At 35.6% G+C, this 13369-nt stretch overlaps 1 protein-coding gene across 2 annotated transcripts in view; it reads right to left on the reverse strand.

Annotated features, from left to right (window-relative positions):
- The window catches only part of LOC115209932, a 61268-nt gene that overhangs the window by 12650 nt on the left and 35249 nt on the right, over positions 1-13369 (reverse strand). The window lies entirely within an intron of this gene.

The following is a 13369-nucleotide window of genomic DNA, read 5'->3' on the forward strand; positions in this document are numbered from 1 at the left end:
AGACATGTCGCGGTGATAAACATATGCAAAAACAGACAAAAGGAGGAAAATGCAAAACACAAACAAGTAACCGGCACGATAGACTAACTTAGCAGTGGTGTTCTAAATCTAGGAACGCTAGATAACCAAGCAATCTAAACTTCTTTCCCACAAGGCCACACGCGCCAACTGATCTCTCTTTCTCTCTCTCTCCTCTCGTCTTCCACTCATTCCCACCTCCCGCCCCGAAATAAAACCAACATTTCACATTACAGCTAAGAGAAAAGCAGGAGATACAAAAATCAGATACACTCACTAAATCGCATTATCTAAATTCGCATTAAAGATGGTGGCCTACAAAGCTATCTCCCGTTATTAATTTTTTTCTTCAAATATTTACAATCTTATATATTTCTTTTAAGCAAAACTGAATATTTTAAAAACTGAAATGTCAATAAAAATAAAATATAAATTAACAGAACAACTCTACCTGGATGTATCTTACGTTACCTGGGTATGCATAAACTTACATCTATACAACAATGTACTCTTAATGAACGCAGTAACTATACCCCGAATGAATATCCATTTCCATTTATTTTTCATTTCCTATTTTTTAAAAATTTGACTTGTAGAATAACTTGACTAACAACGATGATAGAGTACTCATTAAAAGAAGATAGCCTGCTTCTTATATGTAATATTTAAAATGCCAGACAGTTTGTACAAATTTATATATACACACACATACATCCATACACGAAAGCAACCACCTTTAAGCAGATCTTGAATTCAGTCTCTACTACTTATGACGTACAGCTTGACCCCCCACCCCCATCTATTACAGTAGTGGTTGAGCACTTCAATTTCAGGGTGAATAGGCTATTCCAGAGATGTTAGAATTATCTATATATTTACACTTAAACTTCGTTTGAAGATTTAGATAAATACATCTGTTTAATACAGTACACTTCTATTGGCAAAGAAAAAAAAAGTATCATAATAGTGTTTGCTGCTCTACATGCTTTAACAGCAGCTAAAATTTGAACGTCCAAATAAAAAATTTACAGTATCTACTGAATGCATTCTCATGAGATAGATGTTGATGATGAATCTAAAAATATTAGAATTGATTGAAAGGACAGGAATTCTGAAAAAGCAGCCTAAAATAAAATACTTTCTTAATTCTGTCTACGAATAATGAGTCATTCCATTACAAAACAGGAGTAGAACGTAGGCGCCTAACACAAGCATGTTGACAGTGGTCATCACATATACATGGAGCGGCTGTAACTTTTTCTTCCTGACGGCAACATCACTGAATTTTTACTAGAAGCTGTTTCTTCGTCGGCTAAAGTATAGTTGGTATGGAATCTATGCCATAGACCTAATTTAATACGGATCAAGCTAGATAGATTGAACATAGACGGTGTTTTGAAATTACAACTAGTCTTACGGACAAATTCAATATAGATCTCAGATTTATAAAAAAAAAAGACGCGGAAACTTATGACGGTAAACGCCATCTTTCCTTAACAACCACGGAGAACACAGCAGGTAACCATGGTAACAAGGAGCTTGTATTTATTTTGCCAACCTATTTTCTATAAATGTGAAAAACAACGGTGGGGTGAGGTCAAAGAACTACACAAACACGAGGTCCCAAATGCCATTTCTAGACTACTTTGTCATAGACGTAAGGGCGTCATAATGACGTCACCAATTTGCGCAAAACGTCATTTAGAAAAAAGAAAAAGAAGCGTTCAGCGTGCAATATTCAATGAAATTAAGCAAAGACTAAATCAAATAGTTCATGCTTTTTGAGTCTACTTAGTCTGGAAGATTATTTCGGAGCTGAAGGATTACTGCGCCAAAAGAGAATAAAAATCAAATTTCGATTTGTGGCGAGCACAAAGCAGAATGAACATCACGAAGACAAACTCATTTGAAAAACTAGTCAATCAAGATTGTACTAGAACAGAATTTTCAGGAAAGTGATTAGTCAGTGAACCTATATACGCACGCAAACAGATCAACCCATCGTAATGGATTTGCTTTAGCGCCACAACAGACGATTTAATAAATCGTCTAAAATGTAACTTGTAATTTGAAAAGGCCAATATTTTAGCTTCGTAAATGAACTAACCTATAACCCCCCCCCCCAATAATTCTTGCTTAATTATGCAGAATACCCGGATAAACTACAACGAAAGCTTTAATATAGTATACTCGTTCGCTTTCAATAACAATGATGTGAGTTGTAAAACTTAATATTGTATTACACTTTCCTACATATTTTCAACTTAACTGGTGGCAATGTACATATAAATATTAAGTGTATGAATGTATGTTTCATTTGTATTTATAATTAAAATCTTAAATTCAAACAGCAGCATTTAAGTTTTAAGAAAGGAAGGAGAATAGTAATGTATTTATTGAATAACATATTACATTTTCATTCAGGGTCAAGTAGCGGGGTATCGACTAAACCACTCCCCTTCATATTTGCTGGCTTTATGTTAAATAAAATAACTACTGTGTTAGGGTATTCTGCAAAAGTAATCGACAATTATACAAGACATAAATCAGCTTTATAGGACAAGTAATTAAATCTAAGAATTTAAACAGATAAGGAAACTTTATGAGGTATGGCACATCCCTTGCAAAAGATTTTAAGAGGAAACTGCGAAGTGGATCGAGCCAATTAAAGGAGCTTCTGTGTGAAATAGCAGCCACATCTATAGGCTAATGCAATCTAACCAACTTATTTCTCTAAATATTATGTGCAGCAATTAGTAAATTTTACACTTTATTGTAAGTCGGTGGCTGTCACTATACTGCCTATTTAAAGTTAATGATGTGAGCCGCATATTTTCTAATTATAAAACTAGATAAGCCCTTTACATCAAACACAAGGTACAGAGAAGTATATGACAAAAATAAAGTTGCGTAACTGATTAAAAAGAAAAATAATTTTCCAAATGAAATCCCTGACTTAAAAATGGCATTACATGATCGTATAACTTGGAACCCAACAAACTTACAATGACATTATCAGGATATCTCGTGGCACTGTTGTTTACAGCGTTGAAACGCTTCAGTCTTTGTTCGGTAACAAAGTTAGATTCATCCTGTGGCCTTGGCGAGAATATTGTAGGGACATAATCAATACTGGCTGTATTACGAACGGGGTATCGGCTGTGGAAATGCAAGCCACATATACGGTCGTTGTCGCTAGCAATCCAATTTGGCCTGTTTATAGCATTTACCCACAACTGACGCCGATGAAGGTTTCGCGGGAATCTATGCAACCGCAAGCCGAGCTCAGAATTTTCTTTGGTAGCCCTTACTTTACAACCTACCACAACACAAGATGGCATGACTAGAGTATGAAATAATACGAATAATAATAAAGAAAAAAAGTGTTAGGATACAAAAATACTCTAGCGAAGAATAGAGATATGTCGGCCAAATAAACGATGCGCATGCGTTAACTCCCACCCCTGCTTTTTATAATGTACTCTCTTGCTTATTTGGCACAAACTTCCAACTACTCTCGATACACAAAACACGTTTACCTATAGGATTCAAACAAAAATTGAGCTACAAAAAAAAAAGCATTTGAATTCGTTTACATATATCGATAATTATTTTAGTTTTTAATTTCAATATTCACACCATTTGGAGATTGAAAAGAGATAAAGATCTGAGACCAGATTCATAAATCCAGGAATATGCATGGTGCTTCCAAACATCATAAACAAGCAACTAACAACGGAACCGGTAATCAGTTGCGCACGTGTACATGAAAAGTATGCATGACGTTCATGCCTGTCTCATTAGCATCAGTGATATATGTAAACAAATTTACACTGCGATGTGAAACTATCCCGCAAACAGTTAGACTAAAGAGTGAACCAGTGACGTAGTTGATTACGATTTATCTAATATATATTTCTTTACTACCCACAAGGGGCTAAACACAGAGGAGACAAACGGATTAAGTCGATTACATCGACCTCAGTACGTAACTGGTACTTAATTTATCGACCCCGGAAGGATGAAAGGCAAAGTCGACCTCGGCGGAATTTGAGCGTAGTGTTTTTATATATATGTGTCTAAAATCGTGAAGTAGGAGAGAGAGTAGTAAAGTGAAGGGAGAGGAGAGCACATAGTAATTCAGTGGAGAAGTAGTAAGAGTAATAGCGCTGACCGAGAGAGAGTGAGAGAAAGGAAGTAGCAAAGAGTGCGTCGTGTATCTTGTTTTCTCCGTCACAACATATGAGAAAGGAAGGTGTGAGAAAAAAATCAGCGTTTCAACTGTGTGTATGTAAAAGGGAGGTATGTGAATGTTTGTGTGCAATGGAAATGGGATGGTGAACTTGAGTTTATGTGTGTGCATGTACAAGGAAAGTATGAGAATGTTTGTATTTGTGATTATAATGTATAAAGTACTACAATTAGCCGTCATTTTTGACGACACGGGGTCAGGCTAGTATAGTTATAACCAGTTTGTTGCTAGTTAAAAAAAAACAACTTCTTAAGGAAATGAAAAATTAAACTGAACATCTGTTTTCTTTGTAAAATATTTGGAAGCTTTTCGACCCATCTCCACATTTCTCGGATTCTTTTTTGACAAATGAGAGAATAACGACACTTCGTTCTATTTATACAGAATCATTTAAAAACAATTCTGGACAAAATTCAATACTTATAATACACACCAATTTTTTTCTTGTTAGCAGCATGCGATCCAGAGTTCGTGAAATGCATCCATCACTTACAAGTGGTTTTTGTGGCAAATTCAATCTCATACCCTCATTTATCTTCCGCAAGGTGATAGATGGGTTGTTGTTTATTGCTTCGTACAAGTAGGCACGCATCTCATCATCAACTTTCACATTGCATCTACCGCCTTTGAGTAATGCTTCTCGTTTGCCCGTTTTTATATAGTCTAAAATTATTCTGCTTGCAGTCTTTAGATTAATGCCCATGGATTTAGCAAAGTCCTTGTAGTTCGATCCACGATCATAACAATCTATGAGTTGATTGCGTGCGGCGTTGGACACGGGCGGCTTCTTTGTTCCACGTCCGCTGGATGCGGCTTGCCGGGGCATTGCAAAAATCACTCTTTATCAAAGCTGTCACGCAAATGTGTGCTCACTTTGAAATCTCTATTCTCATTTTGAAAGTCACGTGCGCTCACTTTGAAAGTCACGTGTGCTCACTTAGACTTACAAATACGATTTAGGTAAGGGTAAGAGGAGGTGAAAGACGTAAAAAGCGAGATCCCCGACTACTTACATGTTTTCAATATAGTTGTGATCGCTTTAAACACACCAAGGAGAAAAAACCTCAAAAACTGTGTTTTCGATATAACATCACCACCAACTATTAAATTATTTTACTGAGTCTGAGACAAAGAACCAGAATTATACTCCCCACAAATCTTTGTATATTCTCTAACCTACTTCAGACAATAGTTGTTTCCTATTTTACTAACTCGTTAAAATTATTCAAAAGTAAACGTGTAAAGCCGAAACGGAAATGACGAAATGTATATAGTTTGTTTAAACTAACAAGAACACACTTCGTAAAATTTTTCTTGATTTTCAATAAACGCTAAAATAGGAAATTGAACAAAGGCACTCTAACCGCGACACTCCAGTCAACATATCGTAATATAATTTATATGAAAAGTATTTCCTTTTATTTTATTAAAACGTCTATTGAACGATATATTGATTGGACAGTACGGCTACAACGCTTTAGGTTAATGCCTAAAAACAGCAGTAACTGAAAAAAAAAATCTTTTTTGAACATGTTCTTGTCGCGTATAAACTATGGATGTTCCGCCGTTTCGACGTTAGTAACCAAGGAAACGACTGTGGGTTTACCCACTACTTTCGCACCCCTCCACCTATCTCTCATTCATACACGTTAAGAAATACTTTACCTTAGCAACATTGCCAGTACTAGCACGTTTCTGTCTTCTCCTTAGTGCAGACGATCTCATTTTTTCTAAACGTCTGCTCCTTTTTTCTGCAGTTTCTCTCTCTCTCCGGGCCCTCTCTCTCAATGCTTTTGCAGCACGACGTTCCTCGTCGGTGGCATATTTCTTTGGCCTTCCCATTAGTTGACGTATACGGCGGAGGAGAATTAAAAACTTCCCGTTTGACAAAAGGTTTTTAAAGGAGATTAAGAAATTCACAAGTTGACAGCTTTGATACTGACCGTTTAATTTAGTCAGAAAACAGAATTGTTAATTTGTTTATTAAATTTTACAATTTCATAGATTAACAGATGCAGTGTGTGTTTCGGGCACATACACATTCAATCCATTACGGCATTACTATATTAATTCGGTAAAGTACGTTCATACTGAACTGAGTGAAAGTTGTCCAATCCCAGCAGTTAGAACATAGCAGGTATTGGAAGTAAGGGCGTTAGTGTTACTAAAGGTAGTAAGTAATTAGTAGTGGCGGGACACCGTCGTGAACAAAGAGACATGGCGGCAATAGCCACGTGATATGATCTCCGCTCCAGTATTAGTTCAAAATGAGGCAACTAGTCTGTCACGTGACGTGTGAGGTTTGGGCACATACACTAACAGAACTTCACGTAGAATGCACAGGTGAGAGAGGCGGTGATGAAATGAAAACTGATATAAATAATCACAACTAAAATTGCTACCGAATTTGTCGTTGACAACCCGTCATTATAAATATTGAGTAGAAAAAAAAGTCCCTTATCTTTATCACATTAAATAAAACAATTGATGTGCTGAGATAATGAAGTTATTTTCGTATCCCTTATGAAATAAAAGATCTACAACGTCCATATTCCCAGATACAGTTGCAATTGTGTACCTTATGTCCTTCAAACCTACACTAGCCAATAATAAGTGTCGAGACATTACTCAATAAAATGTCACTTCCACGTTGACAACTAAAGGTACCATACATAATTCATCTTGGCTCAGTCAACTGTAAAATGTGTTTAATTGCATAGAGATCAAATATGTTATATCTAGTAACATTAAAATATATTTTTGTACCCCATGATACACAAAAACATTACACAATCCCAAACAATTCAGTGATAATATAACAATGAGTGTATAATTTAACGTCTGCTTTGCCGTGTTACCAGGAGTCAGATGGAATTTGTTGAGGTAGATTTTGTGGCCAAATGCCCTTCTTCATGTTTCCAAGCAAGGAAATATTTTGTCATAGGTGACAACCTCACATGATGCTTATTTACAACCATCATGTGAGGTCTAGACAAGGGTACACACACGATGCGCTTCTTTCAGTTTCCATCTACCAAACACACAAGAGGCTTTGATCGACCCAAGGCGAAAGTAGAAGACACTTGCCCATGGTGTAGAGCACTGGGACAGAACCCAAGACTGAATGGTTGGGAAGCAAGCTTCTTAACTACATACATACTTTATCACTTGCTATTTGGTATCAAAATTTGCATCTCATCTGCAACCTGGTCACTGACACAATTCCATTGTAATTCAGTGTTGCAACTGGACATCAAATGAAGACTGTTGAAACTAATAAATGATTAAATGAAGTTAACAGTTTATGCGATTCCGAATCAATGTCTTCCATGCTCTAAAATAAAATGTGTTCACAAACTTAATCTCAAGAATTTCTATGTGGAATTACATCTCTGGAAAGACTTCCATTATACTTAAATGTATGTTGTATAATGATCTTCCTATTATATTATAATGGTGCCAAGCCCTAGGAATCTCAGACAAAAAACAAAACAATGGCATCTAGCTGTAGAAATTTTGCCAATTCAGATCAGAACCTGGTGCAGTGCCCTGGCTTACCAGTTTTCAGTCAAACTGTCCAACCCATGCTATCATGGAAAACGGACATTAAATGATGATGATGGAGATGATGATTCACTGTCAAACTGGATATTCATCTTCATGTAAAACTGAAAGTTCTGACAAGGAAAATAGAACACCAAATACCTTTTCCAACCACATGAACATTGCCATTTAGAGCCACACAATTGCTAAGCAATGCAAAGGAGATCATTTATTTCAGTGTAAAGACCAAAACCTTTAGGTATTGAAAACAGAAAAATCAAGATATCTGAATTTGGAAAGAGGACAATGATGACAGAAAGATCAGAAATGGATATTAGGGAGGTGGAAAAAGAGTAACTGTAGGTATGTAAATGAATATCATATGCCAGAGTATAAGATGCACATGTTTATTCCTAGATGTAACAAAACACAAAAAAACTGCTGCACAATCTAATGCAACTGTATAATACAGTTGGATAGGATACTGCATGTATGTGTATGATGAAACATTAAATTTATTTTTTCAACAAAAAAGTCTAATGTGAGAGTATTTTATACTGGTATATATGTATAGACAGACAAACAATGAGCCTCCACAGGTTGTGCACCAAATCACAAGAGGCATTGGTGAACCCAATGGCTTTTGTAAAAGACACTTGCCCAAGATGCTACATAGTCTGATCAAACTCAGAACCATGGAGCAGCAAAGTAAACTTCTTAACCACATGATTATCCTGCACATATTTGTAAAAAATTCTAAAAATTGATGCATCATAGCCATACATGAGAAGAGAGTATTTGAGTATTCGATAAGAAAATTCCTTAATAGCATCTTGAAGATGAAATTCCTTCATATATACACACAGAACACATAACTACATGCATACCCTCCACTTTCAGCAAGTAATACAATGCCACAATGAGAGTCACCAAGATTAGTTACCTTAAATATAAAAAAGGGGCCACCTCAATTTACAAAAGTCAATGAAAAAAACTGTGGCAGAATGGAATCAAATGTGTTTACTAGATACACATCACCAGGTCAAGTCATGATCAATAAAGAATGTCTGCTACAGAAATTAAGGTGAACAATGGTGCAGCTGGACACCAGTTTTGTATGTTAAATGGTTATCACACTTCAGAAATCACCAATATAATAAGTATAATAGTATTCCACATGATGTTTGATATTTTTCGCACAGCAAGCTATCAATATGTTGGCCCATTGGAACAGCCCAGCAAAAGTAATAGAATGACCCTCAACTAAATTTGCAACACTGAATTCTTTTATCCTGGAGCAACTATTAAAAGAGCAATCAGAAAACTCATTCTAGCACCGAGAGAGCTTCTATAAATTATGTAGCTCAAACTTCATGCTAGGAAGAGTCAGGGTATGTGTGTGTGAGAGTAAATGTGGTTTAGTGGTTAGTGTGTTGCAACCATGGTTATATAACCCTGGACTAGGCAGTGTGCTGTGTTAATGAGCAAAACACCTAATTTTATGTTGCTCCAGTTCGCTCAGCTGGCAAAAGTGAGCAATCCTGCAGTGGATAGGTGTCCTGCTCAGGGGGTGATTAGAATCAAGGAAATTAGCCAGATCTTTAGATCTTATTGTATGTATATACAGGGTTGGCCAAAAGTCACCCAATAGCAAATCAAAATTTCATAAATACTATCTGTAATTCTGTATTGACTCGAATAGAAAAATGTGTTGCTCGAGACGGACTTCAGTTTGTGGAATTAAATGGTTTTGAGTTACTGTCAGGTGACTTTTGGTCAGCCCTGTATAATTTTGTACAAACTTTTATTTGTCAAATTAACAAAACAAAATAACCTCAGATCAAAGTAAAAAAGTTTGACTTCTGAGATGTACATATTGTGTGAAAAATATGCATTTAAGAAGTTACACCATTTAACCTGGCCATATCTGGCCAAAATATTGTTTTATGTTCAAATTTGATAGATCTGACCTCTCACACCAACCATACAATGTCATTCTAAAAATAAGCATTCACACCAGCAAAATGTAGACAATATGACATAAAGCATGATTAATTTAAAACAATGTAAACAAATAAGCATTGCATTTGATAGAAGTTATCCATACGCTGAAGGGTTAAAACATGATTCAGTTACAAAGCAAATATGGAAACTTATGTTCCAACTAGTCCAAATAAATTTCATGAATGAAATTAATTTTTACTCAATAATAAACCAGATAAAAATCATTTCACTCCTATGCAAAAATGTGAGTATAGTCAATAGTTAACTAATTGAAGGGAGGTAATCCTCAGCGCAATTCTCTGGACAATAAAGTTTGAAGTTAATTTTCATCCAAATTTCCTAGATAAGTATATCCTTTATACAGAACTTAAAAAAACAAAATATTTCACATCTAACAGAGTGGTTGATTCAACAAGCTCTTCAATCGCTTAAGATAGCATTTACTTTTACACAAGCTAGAATCTTGTTGCCAACAGTTCTACATGCTAATTCTATATATCCCAAAAGACAAAATTTAACAGCAAGCTCATAAATAGCTTGACACAAGGCTCTAAGATATGGCTCCTTCATCTATTGATTACAACTGAAAAATGCAGGCATATGGAAGAAGTTAGATGAAATGGCTCAATATGAAATAAAATGCCCAAGACTCAGCTGATAGCTAGTAAATAGCCAGATATATCAATAATCACATTCTTTTCCCCTTTCTGCAAGACATTTTATACACACCATAGCTTTCTCATATGACTACAGATCAGGGGATTGTGTTAAAAATCCTCTCAATCAACATGTAAAATGGCTACAAGCATTTTATTAGAAATAATAGCACCTACATTGAAAATAGTTCCAATAAAATACAAACAGATGAAATAAGATCTAAGAGATTGATAACTTGCTAGAAAAAGCAGTCCTATTTCCTTCAAACCATATTCACCACCTTAAGATGGCTATGAGGCAATGCCATTGATTGATTATAGGTCTGCTCAATCAGTCTAATTTGGGATTAAACTTCAATCAAAATCATATATTTTTGCAAGGTTTCTTTTAAGTGACTGTTATCCATGCTAATATTAGAAATTTTTATATGAAATGAGGTTACAGCCCAAAAGAGGTTAATGGAAAAGGATTATTATTAATTTTGCAGAATACAGTAGTAATGTTTTAATTAATTTTGCACTGTAATATCTCAGATATACAAAGGTTTCATAGTTTGTTTTATGAAAATTAAATCCCAAAATACAACAAATATCTTTTCAACAAACTTATCTCCAATTTTTAAAACACTTAAGTATTCTGGGCACACAAGGAGTAAAAGTGTATTAGTTTGCTATTATCTTATACAGAAAAAAAAAAAAAAAAAAAAAAAAAAAAAAAAAAAAAAAAACCTAGCAAAAATTGAAAGTAATTTTTTTCTAACTTGCTGAGTCTGGAGAATGGGGCAGAGCCTAAGTCTCTCACAGGCCTTTTGAGATTGGTGAAATTGATTGTTAATGTTCTGTTTAAACTGTTGCAAATCAATATTTACAAGAAAGATGTGAGCAAAGAGGAGATGCCAGAGAGCCAATGTTCAAAGGAAGGATTCGGATTTATGGTTAGTGACAAGGATGGAAACAAGTGGGTCAGGAGCACCTAAGTAGTGGAGGTATGAGAGCAGCTGGCTCTCAGAAGCAGAGACCATTACAATAGCAATAGAAAGACAGTCTACTTATGTGCCAGAGGCTGTAATGTACTTATAAGTGTTGAATAGCTCTTTCCTGGCTGTGGCCCAGGGCGTCAGTGTGCATAGTTGCTGCTTTGTCCCAAATGGGGGCATAGTACTCCATTGTGAGCCTAACTTGAGCTTGTAGAATATTGGCAGCTTTTAAGGAATGAAATATTTTCTAGCCCTAAAGAGCAGGACTCATTTTTGGGATGTGGTCTTAGCTATGCCAGAGATATACTCTTTCCAGAAGATGACAGTGACACATAGTGAGGAGCTGTAGCTGAGTGATTAGCAGGAGTTCAATGGTGTTTTCTTGATATGCATAGTGCTTGAGTTTTCTGTTGTTAAAATAAAAAAGGTTGGCATGGTATCACTAGAGGATGCCCTCAAAGTGGAGCCAATGCAGATTTGGTATATGGTGTCTAGGATGCATGTAGATGATGTATTGTTATGAAAGGTTAGGAAGGAATAAATGGTCATGTCATCTGGGCATAAGAATGGGCATGGCTGGATGGTGTGGCATTGATATAAAGAAGAATATGTGGAACCTTGCTGTATTGGTGCAATCGAATATGAAATTACTGATCCAATAGATGGGAAGTTTCAACAGTGTTGCATGCCAGACATGGTCAAAGGCTTTACTGATGCCTAGAGCAATGATACTGATTTTGCTAAACTTCTTTAAAGCGAGACTCAACAGGTGAATGACATGACACTAAAGGTGATGAATGTCTCTATTACATAGATGTTGTAAGTGAGAGCAATGGGGCAACTGTTGGCTTGGTTAGAGGAAATGCCTTTCTTTGGGAAGGGATGTACAGAAGCATGCTTTCAATGACAAATGTCATGGTGTAGTCCCCTATACAAGTTACTCTTCAGTTTACTTTAAATAGCATTCTTTTTAAATATTAAATATCTTTAAGAATAATATATTAATTTTGATTAAATGAACATTACATATGTAGTGTTCAAAAAGAACAGGATTCTTTTTTTTTTTAGATTGATTGAGGCAAAGGCATAAAAAGTCTGCTTCCCTCATGCTGTGTTACAAGTGTCTTTTACTATTAGCCAATCAAAGCAATGAGTGGATTTTTGTAGATGGAAACTAAAAAGAAACTCATTGTGTGTATTTATGTGTCTATGTGTTTAGTCTTCCAGCCTTGGCATTGTGATAGTTGTGAGTCTTACAACCATGCAGTCCTTCATTTCATATCTTCCAAGACATGTCAGATTATGGGGAAATGCTACCTACTTTGAAAAATAAAAGGTGATGGTTGGTGACTGGAAGGGCATCCAGCCACAGAAAATCTAGCTCAACAAATTATGTCTGACCCAACTGAGCATGGAAAAATAGAGGTTAAAGTTCTAGCTAAGTAAAAAACACGGCAATTCCAATTTTGAATGCTTGCAAAACATAGGAGGAGTAAAATAGTACAATAGGAAAATTAAAAGAAGTTTTGGAGAAATCACCTGTGCATAGCATGAAAGTTAAGACACCCTGAAATTGACTAGGAGATATAAAGAAACCAATGTCAGCTTCAATGGAGTTGTTATAGTAGATTTCAAAGCTGTTGAGGGGATTAGAGGTCAAGTAAACTGAATATATCTACACTTCTCTTGATGTGTGGATGATATTTTAAGTTGGGAAATAAGATGTAAGTTATTAAACATTATGTACAATGTTACTACCATATATTTATTAGTGTTTATTTTCCCCCATAACTTTAAGTTTTGTACCTTGAAGAATTTACCAGATGATATAGAAGAAATGTTAGCATGAAACTGCAGGTAATGAAAGCAGTCAACTCATCAAACACTTACTCCCTACAAGCTGAATATTTGCTTGTACT

Source organism: Octopus sinensis, linkage group LG3 (assembly GCF_006345805.1).
Source record: "Octopus sinensis linkage group LG3, ASM634580v1, whole genome shotgun sequence".
NCBI lineage: Eukaryota > Metazoa > Mollusca > Cephalopoda > Octopoda > Octopodidae > Octopus > Octopus sinensis.